Consider the following 20,666-nt stretch of genomic DNA (forward strand, 5'->3'; position numbering starts at 1 on the left):
GGTGGAAACATCAGATCAAGGAAGAAGTGTGGACATCACTAGCCTTCACCAAAGAATTCTCCTCTGGACCATATCTCCTCCAAGATCCAAGGTACTGGAGACTGCCTCGAGATACACGGGAATCCAGAATCCGACAAACTACATACTCCATTTGGCCATCTACCAGAACCGGGCCTGGAAAGGTGGGAGCAGAAGAGGAGTTGTTGCAGACCACCGCCTTTATGAGAGACATATGGAAGTCTGGAGGAATCTTTAGGGTTTCTGGTAGCTCCAATTTAAACGCGACCGGATTTACTTGTTTCGTAATCTTGTAAGGACCTATAAACCTGGACCCAAGCTTCATCAAAGGAATCTTCAGATGGATGTTCCTGGTGGATGTTCCTGGTAGATAGCCAAACATGATCTCCAACCTGGAACTGCGGAACTGGCTGCCAACACTTATCTGTGTGATCCTTCTGCTGAGGGGAGGCTTTAGTTACATTCGCATGAATCTTCCACCAGAGAGACTGTAGCTCCTGGACCTTGTCATACAACGAGGAACTCCAGATAGAGAGACAGATGATGGAAGAGCAGAAGAAACTGCCGAAATAGCCTGAGGCGGTGGCATGGCTCCTTGAAACAAGTTGATAGGACCATCGAATGCCTGATGTGGTGGTAACCCCTTGGCTTGCTTCTTGTTGAAAACATCCCCAAAATCCTGCTATGTGAGGGGAAGATCATTGGGGAGAGATACAGATACAAGTGGTGAGTCAGAGCTGGGGAGAGGTGTAGACAAGCAAGTCCCATGACATTGCTGGCCCCAAGTGGTCACTTGCTCCATTAACCAGTTAACTGTAGGGTTGTGGGCACGCAACCAATGGAGACTTAACAACATAGTGGCTGAAGGTGTATTGATTACCATGAAAGGGAGTAGCTCCTTATGTAGAACTCTGATGTTCACTACCAGGGGAAGGTACTCCTGGGTGATGGTGCTGGGTCCTAAGTGTCTTCCGTTGATCGCCACAATCTCTAACGGAATCTCCAAAGACTGAAGGGGAATTGCGTGCTGTTTGGCGAACGAAAGATCAAGGAAGTTACCCGCTGCTCCGGAATCCATGAAGGCCTGAGTAGAGACTGAGGCTGAACCCCATGAGAGGGAAACCAACAGAAGAATCCAGGAAGTCACAGAGGGAGGAAGAATGGTAGTGATGTCCAAAAAATCCTCTTTCAACTTCACTGGACACTGGCGTTTTCACGGTCCCGCAATGATCGTGCAGTCCTGGATCCAGTGGTCCTGGGACACACAATACAAGCACAAGCCCAAGGTACACCTCCTACTTCTCTCCTGTTCTGACAGCCAGCTGCATAGGCTCGTTATCTGAAGGGGACGGAGAAACTTCTTCTCGGACAGGCGTTCCTGCATTCTGGGATCGATCCGTACGCCAAGAGAAATTAACTCCTCAAGGTCCTTAGGGAGGTCCCAGACGGTCAGCTCATCCTTTATGTGCTCCGACAGTCCCTGCCAAAAGGCCGTTACTTGAGCTTCACTATTCCGGCCGGTCTCAGCCGTGAGGGTGTGAAACTCAATGGTGGCGTATTGACCTGCTGTGTGAGTTCCCTGGCAAATCCGCAGGAGTAAAGCTGATGCTGAAGATACTCGTCCTCGAGTGTCAAACACCAACTTGAAGGCACAGATGAAGGCAGAGGAATCACTGATCATGGGTGAATCCTTCTTCCAGAGCAGAGAGGGCCAGGCCAGTGCCTCGTCAGTGAGAAGAGAAACAATGTAGGCCACCCGGGCTCGGTGCGTGGTGAGCATGGACTGTTGTAATTCAAAATTGGATAGATCATTGATTAATGAATATCAATAGGGTCCCCACCATACCATAGTGGAGTCAGGATCCGAGGTTTTCTGATCGCTGGAGATAACGGAAGCAGTATTGGAACAGCATCTGAGCCTTCAAGTCTGGCTGATGGGTGCCAATGTGGTAACTAAGTCCTGCATCGTTTCACACATCCGTGCCAGTTGTTGATCGTGTAGTGCGAGACATTGGTCATGATCCCCCAAGTACTGTCCTTGCAGGGTAATGGCTCGTCCTACCTCAGCGGGGTCAATATTTGGGCCGAGCAAAATGTAACGAAGCTCATCTCAAGCAGGAAATGGACCCGCAGGACTGAGGTAGGAAGGTGAAAGAACTGACCTAAGCGAGGGACAGAGTCCTGATAGAGTAGTGAGTCGTAAGACGAAGGTTAAAGCTGGCAGCAGAGTTGCGTAGTCGGTGTGGATGCAAAGGTCGAGGCAGGCTGAAATCAAAGGTGAGTCGAGGTACGTGAGCCGGGGCTGGTAACGTGAAGACAATAGGAAAGCGCATTGCATGTACTCAGCAGGAAGTTGCCGAGCAACGTTTCAGTTCATGCTAACAGGGCTGTCCTTTTAAAGGAAGTTGCCAGGAGCAAAAATGGACGATCAAGCCACACAGGGCGAGCAAGAGCAAAATCCTGAACCGGAATTTGAAACCCTAGAAAGGATTTTGCCAAACCTCACAATGGTTTTTTTTGGGGGGGGGGGAGATAGAAAGGGTACTTGCATGTAGCAGGTACAGTTGATGCACAAATCAAGTCTGGATCTTGTTTTGATAAAGATTCTCTAGTGAAATTCAACAATTTTGCACATAGAAACATCACTTATGGGCCCCTTTACACGTCTCAGAAAGGTCTGCAACCTGGCTTTCACCGTTATCTCTTACCAGCGCTTCCACTGCAGGCATGGATTCTGGGAAATGACAAGCAAATGAGCACACAGCGTCACCTTTTGCTTCATGTCCATTTTAACATTTCGCTCAAAATTGGAAAATTTTGCTTGCACTTTGACAATTTGGCCCGAACGGGTTTTGCAAATTTTCAAACTTTTTGGACCGTTTGAGAAAAACACTTGCAAACCAAATATTGGTAAGTTTGGACATTTCTAGTGGTAGATATGAGTTTAATAGCTGCAATGAAGGTAATTTTTAGTAACTAGCCCAAACCATTTCAATTGCCTATATTGATTCAATTCTCTTTCATTTGGTAGAAGAGTTAGACTAGATATAGTATCAAGAGAAGGAAGGTTTTTGGGGGAATAAATGTCTTATCCTATTTTTTCATCTCCTGAAGATCAAAATACCACCCTAGAGTCCTTCAGACCAACTAAAAGACTTTTTAGAAGCCCAAATTACCCTGGTTTCTGTTTTGTACGAACTATAGATGTAGCCAGCCCCACTGTCCCTGGAGCAGCTTGAAGAAAAGCAAAACCCTGCAGTTCCGAGGATAGTACACATCACGGCTGCCTGTGTGGGGTTAGTTCATCTGAATGGGAGCCCCCACAGAGGCATCTCATTGCTGGGTGATGCCGCCCTGGGGTCAGGATTCCACAGTTTCCCCGGCATGGTAAACAATTAGAGGTCTATTCAAGAAGCTGTGATAGCGCTGGATCGGTGATCTCACACAGAAAGTCATATTGACTGCAATGGGGCTTTCCATGCAAGGTCACCAATTCATCATTACCGCATCTTCCTGAATAGACTCCTTAGTTTGGCAACATCTCTAACTATTTATCATGACCTCAATGTTTCTCTATAATTTTGTTAGAGAAGTTGGCGTCTCACATGGGCCACAGCTCTCCCCTCTGGAGCGGGACTCTCTCCCCTGCAGCGGCCTAGCCACCAGGGTAAGCCCCACTGCTGCACATGCCGCCCGGAAGTCGGGCCCAACTTCAGCATCCGTGAAGGGGTTCAGCGCAGCACCGGAGGCCTCCCTCAAAGGTAATTGCAAACAAAATACTGTCAAGCGCTTCGGTGTGAAGCAAATGCACCTATGGTGTCATTGATGTCATGTGGGGCTGTGAAAAGGGAGCAGTGTGGGCCACAAGGATAACCGGAGTATCTGAGCAAGGTAATGACCCTTACCTCAATCTCAGCTCCTGGTCTGGGTCCCGCTCTCCTCTATTTCAGCTCCTGCGTGCAGCCAGCATTGAAGATACAGCTGTGTGGAAGAATTGTGGCGCAACTGCGCATGACAGACTTCACAGGATCCCGGATGGATAGAAAAAACTTTATTGGCACGACAGCATCACACTAGGACTACACCACGATCTCCCCCTCAAAGGTAAGTGTATGTGTGTAATGTAGGGGGGCTTGACGGCGGTTGCTGAGGCTCCGCGTTCATCCCGTCAACAATTAAACTGATTGCTGAGGGAGTGTGCAGGGCCTCTGTAAGTGTCTCTTACTGGAGCGGCATCTCCTCCTGCAGCATCATGTTATCCTGGCAACCAGGAGTCAAATGACGATGCATTGCCATTACAACAGGATGTCACATCGTGATTTGTCTCCAATCTGTCCCCGGCTGTATACTTCCTCTGCAGCCATTGACCCGTACGTGTGGTGTCTTCCTATGTAACAGAATCACAGCTGCAAAGAAGACATAGGTTTACACATGTTAACAAACAGAAAGAATGACAGGCAATTTTATTTACATAAAATGGTTATTAACACTTATATTACCATGTACAGTACATATACCCACCAGATCAAGGGAGGCTAAACACATAAAGTGATTGGGTTATGTTTTCCCCCCCACACAATTGATGCTTTATAGTAGCCCTGTGACTCCTTCAATGCAGTGAGTTTTAAAACGTAGACTGCACCAAACTGAAATTTCAGCTGAAGAAAAGAGATAATGACCTAGAATTTAAATTTGGCCATTATCAGAAGCAGTTACCATTCATATCTGCAAAGAAGAGGTAGCACAAGAATATGCAGTACTGACACTATATGCTTCCCTGCCTTGAATGTAGATGAGGCAGACATGCTGAAGGTTTTATTGATTGAGAGGTTTGAATTAAGTATCATAATACATACACCACTGTAATGGTGCTGTGATTATTTGTCTACGGTAAAAAATAGTTTTTTTTATCATCTACTCCTTATTCTATTCCCATAATTTATGGGCCAGAACACAGCATTGATTAATGATGTCATAAAATTAATCATTTTACTGGGTCCTTTGCTATGCAGACGAAGCAGTGTAATTGTGTACCGAAGGAACTGATCTGGCTTTTACTGTTACAATGAGCTTGTGCAGAACATGAAACTGGATCTGCACATGATGTTTACAGTATCCAGGAACAATTGTTGTTCCTAATATGGATCTGGCATTACAAAACTGTTATGACTAGCTGCATTTTGTAAATATCCTCATGAAGGAAATAGGACATTGAAAAGCATTTACAGTACTTGTTCTGCTTGCATATTCGGTTCACCATGTATGAGCTCTGGGACCCACGTGAGTAGGAATGATGCTGAATAAAATTCATAGGTGACAGACAGGACATCACGCTTCCTTCTGTCTGCATTTCTACTAATGTGTTTATTTTTAAATATTTACCAGGAAATATACATTGAGATGTGCGTCTCATTTGAAGTATGTCAGTCCTGGGACACAATGCAAGGAGGTACTTTGTACATATTGCATGAAGCATCAAAGGTAATGAGAAAAATATTGTTTCCAACACTATAAAAATCAATCAAGCTATTGCAACATCTCGAAACCAGCATAACGATTCACATTGGAAATCAATATATTGAAATCAAGTATTGCTATAAAAGGGTGACCTTTCCTGCAGCTTTCTATGACACACTAAAATGATACCTGCCATGTGACTCCCCAACTCTCTTTGCCAATAAAGTAGTATAGATAGGTAGTTACACGACCCCTTACTTGGGTATCTAAAAGCTTGCAGCTTTATTAAGGCATCATAACAAAAAATAAAGGCAAAATCATAGACACATACCCAGCAGCACCCAACACTTGGCTGGACCAGCGCCTCAGGTCAACACAGCCCTTCTAACAATCTGTATTAAAATCAAGTATATGAATGTATGCCCTTTCCTGCATCCCTTTACTATATAAACAATATGCCTACCTTGTGATTGCCTAACTCTATTTTCCATGAAAGGAGTGTACTCAAAAAGAGATCATCCCTTATTTACAACTCACACACGGTTCAGGTGAATGACTGTCAGATATCTGGGAATCCAGAAAGGTTGTTAGTAATACTGTGAGTTACAGGCTTCTCACAACCTATGAAAAAATGAGTTGCATTGTGCTTCAAAACAAAAATATCAGCAAACATTGATCGTAGGTATAAATGTATAGCAGATTACCCCTCCAGAGAAAGCAAAAAATGATGCTGGATTGTATGGTAGCACCCATGTACCTATTAGATGTGTAACTGGAAAATAAGGTCCCACATGCACTGAGGTAAGGACAATATACACCTGCCGGTGTCCAGCGTTAATACAACATCATGGTGTAGATATGGGGCAATAAACAAATCCTTGCAGCCACTTTGGAAAAGGAGAGTGAAAACGGCTCATATAAAGAGTATTTACTCACGCAATTGAAGAGCCTAATCAGTCACAGCTCCTGGGGTACACCGTGCCTCCGTTGTATTGGATAAACAGGAACAGGGAGAGAAACAAAAACGAAGCACTGGTACTGCACCGACACACTTTATTCGAGCAAATACCCAGTATGTACCTGGCAGATACCTGGAATGCGCCGCTCCTCACCTCTGACAAGCCCCGTTGCATTTGCCTTCCCAGCCTGGGTTCATGCCTGGCTGATGGGAGGCTGATCTGTTAAATGATAATGATTAGGATTTAATAGGCTGCAATGCTTCGCGTGTCTACCAGATGGCATAAATTCATGAATTGTAATGCAGTATATATATATATACTGTGCAGTATTGCAGCCAGCGGGAATAAAATGCTTCAATCCCTGCTTGGAAAATAACTCAATGCACTCGGGCAGAAAACAGTCACAAACCTCAATACACCCGGGTATACCCGAATTCGTGGGACTAGCCAAGCTCGAATAAAGTGTGTCGCCAGTGTACCACTAAAGCAAAAGTTGACACAGAGGTGCGTTCCCACAATGAAAGTTTAATGGTCCAAAACGTACAAAAACAGAACACCTATGCGTTTCGGGCTTATGGCCCTTTCTCACCTTGAGAAAGGGCCATAAGCCCGAAACGCGTAGGTGTTCTGTTTTTGTACGTTTTGGACCATTAAACTTTCATTGTGGGAACGCACCTCTGTGTCAACTTTTGCTTTAGTGGTACCAGTGCTTCGTTTTTGTTTCTCTCCCTGTTCCTGTTTCTCACAACCTATGACTGTATTATTGTGAGGATCGGGCACAGGCTCAGCTCCAGAGTTTGATCCAGACCTTGCTGCTGCTGGTTCCACATCAGTGCCTGCTGTGCAGACCCCGCCCAGCAATGAATCAGGGCTAGGATTATTGGATCAGCTCCTGCTATGCAGCTTATAGGCTCAGCGATTGCCCCTGCAAATTGGCTGAGCATAATAGTTTTTCACTTGTGACGTCGTGCTGGTCGCAAGCACTCTGTTCTGCCTTGTCCCGCCTTGCCTTGTCCTGCCTTGCTTTTCTATACCTTATCTTGAAGTTCCTTACCTGAACCCTGCTCCTATTTATGACCAACCACCTCTCTTCAAACCTTGACCATGGCTAGTGACACCAACGATCCATACCCTCTCCTACCTCCGACCACGGCGAGTATATCTACGTTCCTCACTTCTACAACCCCAACCCGGCTACTCACGACTACGAATCTGCATTCCGGACGCGACTTCGCAGCTCCCGGTCAGTGCTTCTATATCCCTACCTCGGCCTCACGGTTCAGTCCAGTTTGTGGAGAGCACTCGTTACAATTATAGAGATTTGCTACAGTATATGGTGTTAAGATGATTCATTTGAATGGGCATGTTAAGGATTAGCAACATTTAACAAATCTGAACCTAAGTTATATATGGTGAAATGGTTCAATTGGTTGTCACTGTCCTAACAAAACCTGTTGTTAATTTTGCTGAAGGCACCGCCATGACCAGGTAGGAGGAGTAGACGGGTATTTAAGGATATGGCTTTGTAGTCGGGGACTCCAGCTAAGCAATAGCAGCAACAGCTGTAAGTCTCTTGATCTCTATAGACCCAAAAGAGAGTGTAAATGACAGGATTATGCCTGATACTGTATGTATCTCCGTGTACATTCTAACAATGCTACGTTAATAATTACGTAATGGGACATTGCAGATATTTATTAATAATCTTTATTTCATTTAGCACCTTTCTCCCAGTGGGACTCAAAGCGCGTCACAATGACAGCATAGCGTGCGGTACGCAGCACATAGGAATTTTACAGACACAGCCCCTGCCCAGATGAGCTTACAATCTATGATTTTGGTTAATGTCTTTACACACTGACCCACTCCTTCTCCCTACAGTATATATTTGGATATGTCTGCATATGAAATCATTGGTGAAATAAATAAACCCATTTCCCACAAATCACGTCACTCTAAATTGATATAAAAAAAAATGTAAATTCAAAAGAAGCAAAGGATAGAGGCTATCTGCCCCATTGACAGATGTGGCTGGTTCATCACTTTATTACTGCAAACAGCTCCCATCAGATATAGTCAAACATTGCACATGTAAACTGTTCTTTTCTCTTCTTTTAACACTAGCTAAAAACAATAAAATACTGAATGGTGATGAATTCAAACATTTATATGTTCCGGTACCTAAAGTTCCTGTTATGTACCATCTGCCGAAGATACATAAGAGTCTAATTAACCCTCCAGGGAAACCTAATGTGTCGGGAATCGATTCCCTCACTTGTAATATATCGGCTTATGTTGACCTTTATCTGCAAGCATTAGTACTTAAACTGCCATCGTTTTTAAAGGACATGATACATGTTCTGCACGTTTTGGAAAATATTAGTTGGAATGCTACATACAGATTGGAAACCTTAGATGAAGCCTCTCAGTATACTAGCATCCCTCATTCTGGAGGAGTGGAGGCAGTTGATCCTTTTCTTACTTTGGAAACGATATTACCTTACGTGGAGAGGACCTTTATTCTGGATAGTATCCGCTTTATACTCCAACACAAGTATATATACATACTTCCTTTTTGAATCACAGTTCTATGTACAGCAGTGCAGCTCCGAAATGGACACACACTTTGCCCCATCATTTACAAACCTGTAGATGGGACATTGGAAGGAGAGCTCTGTTTGGCATCCCGATGTACAGTATCTCCTCCATAGCTTGTTCTGTGGTGGAGATACATCGATGATGCGATTGTAATTTGGGATAGCAAGGAACAATCTTTGCTTTCCTTTGTAACAAAACTCAACTAGAATAAACTCAATCTTAAATTTACAGACTACATATATTTGAAAGAAAACATTTTTTAGATTTCAAAATATATGTGAAGGAGTGTTATGTACTAGCATCCTCTTTGAAGAAGTCAATGTCCACACATCTTTAGATCCTACTAGCCATCATTAGATGGATCAACAAAATTCCTTTTATTCCATTTTTAAGACTGAAGAGGAACTGCTCTTAGGATTCTACAGTTTCAGAACAGGCATAACTCCCTAAAGAAAAATTCTTACAGATGGGATATGATGATGAGGTGATTGATCATGCTTTAGATAAGGTGAAAAGTAAGCAGAGTGCTTCTCTTCTGCAATATAAGAAACCATTAAAGTCAAATAACAGAAAAGGAATGTGTTTACGATCTGAGGCCTGAGGAGAACATTTGTGTTGATAAATCTATTGCAAAAAAAAAAAAAACAATATCAATGAAACAGATGTAGTAAAGGTTAAAAAAATTTACTGACCACAAAAACAAAGTTGTATTTCCTGTTTTTTATCATGAATATTTTTTTTGGTAACTTACTTTTTATTTGAGTTTTAGAAAAACAAATGAAAAAGGATACAGAAAATAGAAAAGGGGGGGAGCGGGGAAGTACCACAATTTTAACACAGGTATCATAAAATATAACAACTCCCTGACCGCATCACCCCACATTACTTAAAATAACCAGCTCTCTGAGAGAAAAGAATAAGTAAATAAATAAATATACAACCTTCCAACCACGTTGAATTATAGTGACGTATTTCCCCTAGAATTCCATGGTTCCCATACTTTTTTACATTTTCTTGTGTTATGTCTCACATTGGCTGTTAATCTTTCCATAGATTGCACCTAATTTACTCTTAAATAATCTCTCTCCTAGAGGGGGCTTGAGACTTTTTCCAGGCCCCTGCGATTGCACGCCTCGAAGCGGTGAGAATATGTAATACTAATTTAGATACATTTTGGTGTAGATTATCTAGAGGCTTACCCAGAACCATTATAAATGGTCCAATTATAAACCCAATTGTTTCACATAGTCGATTCTGCACTATTCCCCCAAATCTCTATTTTTGGGCAAAACCACCAGATATAGGCCATATCTCCTACCCCACCACATCCTCTCCAGCAAAGAATTGTGACCCCATGGTAAATTTGGCTCAACCTCTGGGGAGTCAGATCTAAAAATAACTTTATAGATATTCTCTTTAGATACTGTTTATAAAGATTTGTTTGTTGCATTGACCCAAATATCCTGCCAATTCTCCCATGAAATCTCTACCTAAAAATCATGGGCCCATTGCTCCATATAACATTGGAAGCAAGGGGTGTTGAATTCCCAAGAAATACAGTAAGAACTTGATACAGAGTAGAGATAAGCCACCATTGATAAGTTTGTTTTCTACATAGCTCTTCGAATACAGAGCACTCTGGGAAAGATCCACCCGGGACAACTGGCTCAGGTAATGGCAGACTTGTAAAAATCTAAACACCTCCCCGCATGTGAGAGTATTTCTCACAAAAAACAGTGAAATGTAACAGTACACCATTAAATTGCATATCCCCTACATCTCTAAGATTTTTTAGCTTTCCACAGATCGAAAGTACCCATAAACCAACCCGGGCCAATGTCAGGGTTATCAGAAATAGGGATATATCTCGAGGGAACTGAACATAATTGATAGTGGGTTTTGATAGTATGCTAAATTTTCAGAGATAATTTTTTTGTTGTTAATATCACATAACAAAGCGATGTTTATTTTTAAATAAAGCACCAGACAACGTTTTTACAGAAGCCCCCAACATATAACCATGAGCCCCCCAGATATGTGGCAGATTTGAGTTAAGTACAGGGTCAGGATGAGAGGACGAGACGCCGTATGGGCCGTGAGGACCGACGTGGGACGTGACGACTGGCGTGGGACGTGAGGACCGGCGGATTCAGGCCTTTGTGCTAACTCTGTCACTTTTTGCTGTTGCAGATATTTATGAGTGTGAGAGTGAATCCCACCACTGTAACCCCACCCAGATATGTATAAATATAGAAGGCGGATACACCTGCTCCTGCACAGAGGGATACTGGCTGCTTGAGGGCTAGTGTGTAGTAAATCTTGTATCTTTGTCTTGTACAACTTGTGCGTGTTCCTATGCACATTTATTGATCATTTAATGGTATTATGTTTGAGGTGGTTTGGGGGTCTTAGGAACCTAAGCAATGGCTGAGAACACCAACACCCTTTGGGGTCCCAAACGTATTCTTACATACTTTTAATTGTTTTTTGTCCCCAAATCTTTGAGCCTCGCGTCTGTGGCTCCTTGGAACTTGACACCTGTGAAGAGGACTTTAAAAATCTCACTTATATGTGCAATATTCATTGTGTGTAACAAGGAAGGGAATAATGGGATTATCAATGGTAATTATGTGTGAGCTCGTGGATGGGTTAATACAGCAAACAATATGATTAGCGTGGTTTTGAAGATTCTATCGTTCTGTGGTTGAAGTGTGGTTGGACAACAGAATACCATATACTAATTTATTTGCACACTTACATTTAAATTTTTTCAATTTTGAAAGGGATTTATTTTAGAAAGATTTGTCCTCTTTCTTTGTTTTGAGAGAGAATTTTATTACCGATGAGTCATAAAAATCTGGTTTAGAACATTTTGTCGACTAATTGATCCACAAAAGAGATGACAATGCCACGGAACTATTAAATATATTTTCTAAGTCTACCTACCTATATTGATTTTTTTTGATAATCCCAAACTATTATCTTTTTTAGATGGGAGGCTAAATAGTATTTCCTGATATCAGGACCCGCTAGACCCCCTCTTTCTCTGCGAGTGAGCTTATCTGATCTCGGGACTCTTGGTCTTTTGTTGCCCCATATAAATTGCATAATTTTATTCTGAAGGTCTCTTAAATATTTTACCGAGAGAGCGACTGGTAATGTCTGAAAACAATAAAGCCGTTTCGGGAGAACATTCATCTTAACTGAAATAATACAGACTATCCAGGAGATTTGGTGACCATTCCATAATAAAAGATCTCGTTTGATTCTTGTGAAAAGCTCTGGGTAATTATATTTAAAATGAGATTGGTAATTTCTTGTGAGAAAAATCCCTAAATGTTTCAATCTAGCTATATTTCAATGAAAATTACAATTTCATTTGATTGATTTTACCTCAGTATCTGATAGAGTTAAATTTAGAGCTTCTGATTTGGCCGAATTAATTTTATAGCCCGAGAGCGAGCCACACCCAGACAGCTCTTCCTGTAAATTGGGAAGAGAAGTCAGGAGAATAGAGATGGTCAGAATAATATCATCAGCAAACAAAGAAAGTTTGACATTTTCCTGGCCGATCTTATTACCCTGAATGTTAGGATTCATCCTAATTCTAACTGCAAGCGGCTCAATTGTTAACACAAAAAGTAGGGGAGATAATGGGCAACCCTGCCTAGTGCCATTCTTAATTCTAATTTGGTTTAACTCCCCTCCTGGCATTTTTATCAAAAGCTGTTGGTGCGTCATATAGAGCCTGGACCAAATTCTTGCATACAGTAGTTCTGTCCAGAAAAACCCTCTTAATTCTATCAAATGCATTTTCGGCATCTAAACTCAATAACATCGCTTTGGGTTTAAAGACTGAACATAATCTATTACATTAATAATCTTGCGCGTATTATCCGAGGCGTGATGCTTGCTTATAAAACCTACCTGATCATTATGTATTAGGCGGGGGAAGAATTGGATTTAATCTATTCGCCTACTGTATATTTTACAATAAATTTTGAAGTCTGTTTTAAGAAGTGAAATTGGCCTGTAACATGCGCAACTCATTGGGTCTTTTCCTTCTTTAGGTATCACTACTAAATTTACTTTTGACATTTGTGTAGGATTCTGGGTACCGGCTAGAAAACTACAGTATTAAACATATCTAAAAGATATGGTACTAAAATTCCCCAATATATTTTTTATAATAAAGATTTGAAAATCAGTCCGGGCCCGGGGCTTTTGAGGATTGCAGACCTTTAATAACCTCTTCTAACTCTGAGACATTTATTTTAGCATTGAGACCCTCCAATTCTTCCTCTGTCAACTTTGGCAGTGCACAAGCCTGTAGATAGCTATCTATTTGGTTACTGGATGTTTTAGTAGAGTTAGGGTCTGATGAGACCAAATTATTATAGTATTTCGAAAATTCCTTGGCAATTTGGATAGGATTATGAGTGACCTCCACGTTACCTTGTCTTATCGCTGAGACTTGCGTTTTACATTTTACACCTCTTAACTTACTTGCAAATAGTTTGTCTGCTTTATTACCCTTATCATAATAGGTCTAACGAGTCAACTTTAAACCTGTGTCTTCCATTCTTACAGTAGTTTATGTAATTCCTCTCTAATCCTCTCTAATCTGAGAAATAAATGTATAAATCTTCTTGCATGGGCGTGATTTATGTTCCTGTTCTAATTCAATTATTGTTGCCATTAGTTTTCCTTGATTACATTTTTTAGCTCTTTTCCTATATGAAGCCAAGGAGATAAATTAACCTCTAATGGCGGCTTTATGGGCCTGATAAAAAAGATGATCCAGGCACTCGGATTTTGCAAAAAGTGATTTATTACAGCTAAAACGACAACGTTTCGACTGCCACGCAGTAGCACTGCAGCACCGGCAGCTGACTTTTGGTTTTGCAACAGTAAGATGTGTGCCAGTTATATCTCCATGGATTGGCTTTATGGGCCTCCCATATACTAGTCGGGCTTTCGACTTAGCCTTTATTTAATCTAAAATAATCTACCAATTCATTCCCTATCTGCTCCTTGATTCCTGCCTGGTTCAAAAGCGACTCGTTTAGATGCCAGTGAAAAACCTTGGGCCTATTAAAGTGGGGCTTCAAGACCATTTTTACTGGAGCGTGGTCCGACCATGTTATAGGGCCTATGCTCGTCTGAGCAACCCGATCCAAAATATTTGCAGAGACAAATAAATAATCAATTCTTGTATAAATATCGTGAGGGGGAGAGTAAAATGTATAATCTCTATGTTTTTTATTTTTCATATGCAAAGCGTCCTCGAGTGTAAATTCTTTAATTAGTTTCTTGAAGTATTTTGATTTGTTAAATACTTAGGGCCTCATGCAGAGAGCAGCGCTAACAGGGAAAGCGGCATGTTTTGGCGAATTCTGCCTTGAGAAAGGCAGATAATGGCAAGATTTAAAAAAAGCGCCAATTTTTTTTTTTTCTTGAAACTCGCAGCGCGGCTGGAGAGATCCTAATCTCTCCAGTGTTTAAAACGGCCGTATGCAGAGAGCCGCGAACGCCATCTAGTGGCTGTTCGCGCCAAAAAAATGGCGAGATTTTCAACATTTTCCCTCTCCACCATGAAGCTGGCGCTGGTTGAAACTCTCCATATGCAGAAAGGATTGTAAATGCAGTTTTATGCCCTTTCTGCATATGGAGAAAAAAAACTCTCCAATAAAGCTAAATTTTATTCCTCTCTCCAATTCTAAATAGCGCTGCTCTCTGCATGAGGCCCTTAGTTTGCTATCTTATGTTTTGGTGACGAGGACCTGTCCAATTCAGGGTTCATTGTCCTATTAAAATCTCCTTCAAATATTATGTCCCCTAGGGGGGACTCCCTAATATCTTTTAAGATTGATTTCAGAAATTCAGTTTGTTGATTGAGCAACTGATTTAGCCACCTGTGCTGAAGCAGGGATATCCTTAAAACCTAACCTGTTGGTGGCCTTTGAGAACTGGAGTTGGCCACTCTTAGACTAAAGGGTTTCCGTATACTGTATGTCCGTCTTGTTCCTTAATGGCATCGCAATTAAGGATTGTTGGAACAACCTGAGACTCTGAAAGAAGTACTGTACAAGAGGTGCTGAGAGATTATTTTTGGAGAAACGCTGCCCCAGATATATCAAATTCCATGCTATTTCTAGTACAGCAATAAAGAAACAGAGAGAGGGAAATCCTTGCCTTATCTTCCAAGCTCAAATCGCTGAAGTTTGAAGATAAACAAAACCGAAATGTAGAAAGAGAAAATGAGATGGTTGTCCTGAGAGGTAAATTGAACATGTTATTTTTGGATAGAACATGTTATCAGATAGAACGGATAAGGAGCTAAGGTGGACAAGACAGAGATATTACGGAAAGGCCAATTAGCTGGACACTTTGCTGGCCCGCAAACTACAAAACATCAACATTGCAACTAGAGCAAATACAATCAGAGATAGTAAAGGGAATATGATCCAAAATCCAAAGGAAATATGTAAAGAATTTGCCAGGTTATATACTAAATTATACAGTCTACCTAAACCAGGTGGCCTGGTCAAAAATGCTTACAATAAAATCCTTATTCTTATAAAATCCTTATTGTTCAAGAAGAAGTAATATTGACAATTAAATCTTTAAAATTAGGAATGTCTCCAGGCCCAGATGGTTCTCCAGTGCTTATTGTGCATTTTTTATTGTTGCATTCAGTATATTAACCCCATACTTGGTCAAAATATAAAATAATGTCACAAGTGGTATCACACTCTCGGAAACTCGAAAGCTAGCGGCGATCTTGTTAGTCCCAAAATCAGATAAGGATCCAGCAAATTGCATAAATTATAGACTGATAGCCTTACTCAATTCAGACCTAAAAATATTCTCAAAGATTATAGTGAGTGGATTAGGTATAGTGCCCCGAAAAATGAAACACCCAGATCAGGTTGGATTTACACCCTTTAGGCATAATCAATCTTATAAATATTTCAAATCAAAGAAAATCTCCTCTTTTATGCCAAGAAGGCGTTTGACCTCCTCAATTGGACTTTCATGATGTCTATCCTAAAATTCTATCGATTAAGGGCAAATTTCCTGAGACAGATGGGAGCATTATATTACTTTCCTGTCGCTAGTGTGAGGACGGGAGCATACACATCGGATGAATTTACTATCAATAACGAGACGAGGCACAGGTGCCCGCTGTTCCCTTTGCACTGGTAATTGAGGCATTGGCTGCCAAGATATGAGCCAACCCAAACATCTTGGGTATTAGTGTGGGGGATAAGGAGTATAAAACATCCTTATATGCAGGTGATGCACTTGAGACAATAACAAAGCCAATGATCTCGTTGCCCAATTTATTGCAATGAACTTGAACAGTTTGGAAGTTTGACAGGGTTTAACATAAATACCACTAAATCTGAAACAATGGGGATACATATTCCACAACATTCCGAAAAATGTATTAAAATAAATGTTGCCCTCAAGTTCACAACTCATAGCATTAAATATCTGGGAGAGTACATAACTAAAACATACAGTATAACCAACTTTTTCAAGCCAACTTTCCTCAGATCATTAAGAACGTAGAAACAGAGCTGAAAGGAAATATATTATATCTTGCATGGGCAGAATCATGTCTATAGAAATGAATATTTTGCCCATACTCTAACATCTCTTCCAAACCACTCCTGTTTGGATAAGCTATGCCCGCTTCAAGAGGTGGCAGCGGATAATTCTCAACTTTGTTTTTGGTTAGGCAAAAATACCAGGGTGTCCAAAGAAATATTATACAGATCCACTGCGTTTGGAGGTTTAGCTCTTCCATCGTTAGAAAAATATTATGTAGCTGCTCGTCTGAGTCAGATCGTTGATGGGCACATACCAGATAAGGTCAAAGCTTGGGGGGACATTGAAAAGGATTCCCGCTCTCACTGTTCTTTAGAGTGGTGTTACATAAAAAGCAAAGGAAATGGATTAAAGAATGCAATCCTATAGTGAAACTCTCATTGTATATTTGGGATAATTGGACCATAAAGGGGAGGTTGTCCTCCTTACGATCTTCAATGACCCCTATATTTAAGAGTTCTGATTTCCCATCGAGCGGGATTCGGGTTGGTGCTTTTGGAAGAAGAATGGAATAGTTTGATTGAAAGATAAATACCATAATGGAAAAATACAACCATTCGAAATGATAAAAGAGAAACACCATGCTCACAATACAGAGTCTTGGAAATACATGCAAATTAAACACTACAGAAGACTTAAAACATATGAAGTCATCTGTAAGTTTGGCTCGGTGAGAAAAGGTAGGATTTCTTTTAACTATATTTTATTACCAAATTTTTCCAAAGAAACTACTGTACATTACATTATATGATTAGCTGGTTGGGATCAACTTTGGTGATGGAGGACTGGGAACTTATCTGGCTTAGAGCTACTGTAAAGGGTCCTCTACATGTGCACAATAAAGGAAGATAGCTATACAATATTATTAAGATGGTATCTTACACCAGCAAGACTCAAATCTTGATCTGTTTGAATATTTTTTAAACCTCCAAAACCAATCTGGTTCTATCTGTTCTAGCAAATCCAAAACACGAAAAATGTGAAGATGTCTAACCTAACAATATACTGTATACAGTTTCCATTGTACAAAACATCTTTTAACAAAGAATTGGCTTTAAAGTAGAAAAATATGAATGGACACAAATCTTGCAACATTAAAAAGATTTATTTTCATTATAAATCAATCTGCACATCCATAATCATGGACGTGTCTACCACAAATCATAACTTGTGTCAATGTCTTGCAAGTGATGGATGCCACAATCAATTTTGAATATTTATAACTTGAAAAAAATATATATTGAGTGAACTTAGCTTACTTTAAATCTTCTACAGTAGCAGATTATCCTCCAGCACATACATTAATAAATCAAAGCAGGGAAAACATGCACACTACAGTATTTTGTATTATTTAATGTTGTTGTCAGAGTTGTGTACAGGTTGTCCTCGCTAACCAACGTTTCACTTTACAACGAATGGCATATCCAACACTTTCCAATGCAGGCCCTACGGGCCGTTTTTCGACGCCAGAATGCGTTATCCAACACTCACCGCCACTGATTAACATGGGACTTGCTTTACAACGGTTTCACTATCCAACGCTACTTCCAGAACGAATTCCGGTGGATAACCAAAGACTGCCTGTACTCCTTTATATAGTGCTAACAACACCCAGCAAAGTTATCTCAATTGCTAACACTGACACCCACTTGTGTGCTAATGCTAGCACAAACAAAGTTTGAAATTCATATGATGGTCTTGATTGTGCATTAGCTGCTATTCTCTTGCATGGCTATATACCATGGGTGGCCAACTCCTGTCCTCAAGGGCCACCTACAGGTGAGGTTTTAAGGATATCCCTGCTTCAGCACAATTAGTGGCTCAGTCAAAACTATTGTGCTGAAGCAGGGATATCCCTAACACTTGGCCTGTTGGTGGTCCCTGAGGACTGGAGGGGGACACCCATGCTATTTTCAGGTACACAAGATGATCACAGCTATTTTACTTTCATGGGTCCCCTCTGTTGACTCTATGAACTTGATTACCTTCCCACAATGCTACCTGGTGTTATATCAGCAAAACTGATATTCACAAAACAAGGAAAATTCACTTGATAGTTACAAGATTTAAAAATAATAACACATTGGCGAAAATATATGTCTTTTGTTAAACTAAGAAATATAGAAAGGTTAATGAATTGCAAATTTTATGCAGGATGTTAAATACAGTTTAGAAATATTAACAGAAAGGTGAGAGGGCTTTAAAAGGGAATGCATTAGTCCACCTGCCTGGGTAATTTGTGCACTGGGCACACTCTGGTTTTTGAGATACAGACCTGTAAAGATAGAGCTGCTACCCTCACCTCCAGGTGAAATACAATTATGCTCTAAATCTCCCACAATACTTGGAACAATAGAAAGTCTATTGATTGCATGGCAAAGGGGATTTAAATAAATAAGTACCGGTGCTACCTTTCCTAGTATGTAGCTCAGTAACCAGGGGATTCCCAGAGCTGACATTCATGCGGTTTCTGCACATGGAAAAAGAGGGGGCAGAGGGGAGGGGGAAGTGGGTGGAATACCCCTTTAAAGCTGCAGTCCTGGTGACACTTTTTGTATTTTCTTTTTTAATAGGTTTGAAGCAGGGTGTCTCCAGAACTGAACTGAGTTAATTTCAGCTCTGGGGACCCCAAGCTCCCCGAGATACTTACTTCGGAAGGGGCTGCCAGTAGCAGCTTTGGCTAATTGGAGCCAACAATGGTGGCCTAAATGTCCTGCATCCTGTGGGCCAATAGGAAGCTGTGATATCATCTCTTGGAGCTTCCTATTGGCCCACGTGACATGGGACATTTAAACTGAGCAGAGATACCGAGGTAGGTATTTGGGGAAGCAGGAGCTGAAATTAATGCGGTAAAAAAACCCTTGCATGCAATGTGAGCTTTAAGCTGTGTTGACCTATGAGCTAAAATCAATTTTCCCCTCCTACATGTAAAACTACATTTATACACATGTATATAAAATACATGTTTCTTATCTGTAGTAGACACATTTTCGAGCATAAAATATCCAAAGTTTTCATAAAATGGATAAAAAAAGTTTACAAACTGGATTGTACATAAAAAAAAAATATTATAGTGTAGTAAAACATACAGTGTGATAACAGGTTTAATTGTGAATAAATAAGGATATGATTCACAATCAGGCACTTGTGAAAAATGTTGGATGATCTATACTGTAGCTGGGTTTTTCAGCCGGGGTTCCTAGGCACCCTTGGGTTTCACGGGCATTCCTAAAGGGTTACCTGCAATTTTCAGGTCATTGTACCAAATACAAAAGAATTTACAATGCATTTGATCTCAGATGCGCTATTAGAGAGGGTTGGGGTTCCTTACAATGGATCTGATCTCAGACAAACTATTAGAGAGGGTTGGGGTTTCCCAGCATTTAACAATATAATTATAGGGTTAGTTTATCAAAAAAGGTTAAAAAAAACACTGATCTATAGATAAAATTATTCACAGTTTTATAACAGGATGAAACATAGAATTTCTAACAACATGTTACATTTTGCCGTATAAGTTGCAATGTTTGACTTCTACATTTTGATACACACACATATACATACACATACATATACGATGCTACCCAGCTAGTGATTAAACAAGTCTCCAGTACTCCAGCATAGTAGAAGTTTCCGCAACTTGTTTATGTGAAGCAAGTCCCATTTCCATTATTTGTCAGTGTAACCAATATACAACTAATCAATGCCAGAAGTTGTTGTTAAAAGAGTAATCATGCTTGTCTGCTACTCTTAAGTAGATTGGACAGGTTTCTGGTTAAAGATGCCTAAAGGTTTGAGTGTGTGGTCATGAATGCTACTAGTGCAGACCTGTCCTACAGTATACCAATATATTTGCATTCTACTGTGCAACAGATATCAGGAAAATATTATATTTAAAGATTGTACATAAACTGTCAGCTAAAATAGATATGGCAGTTTTGAAAAAGACGCGTTCTATTCTTATTATAATCTTCCAGTAACACGAAGTAATACCATACAGTATATTAGAAACTGTTG

The 20,666-nt window shown here is 40.7% G+C and overlaps 1 protein-coding gene across 3 annotated transcripts in view; it reads right to left on the bottom strand.

The window, feature by feature from the left end:
* Nucleotides 1-20,666, bottom strand: part of MDGA2 (MAM domain containing glycosylphosphatidylinositol anchor 2) — a 648,696-nt gene that overhangs the window by 587,520 nt on the left and 40,510 nt on the right. The window lies entirely within an intron of this gene.

Source organism: Ascaphus truei, chromosome 9, assembly GCF_040206685.1.
Source record: "Ascaphus truei isolate aAscTru1 chromosome 9, aAscTru1.hap1, whole genome shotgun sequence".
In the NCBI taxonomy this organism is placed as follows: Eukaryota; Metazoa; Chordata; class Amphibia; order Anura; family Ascaphidae; genus Ascaphus; species Ascaphus truei.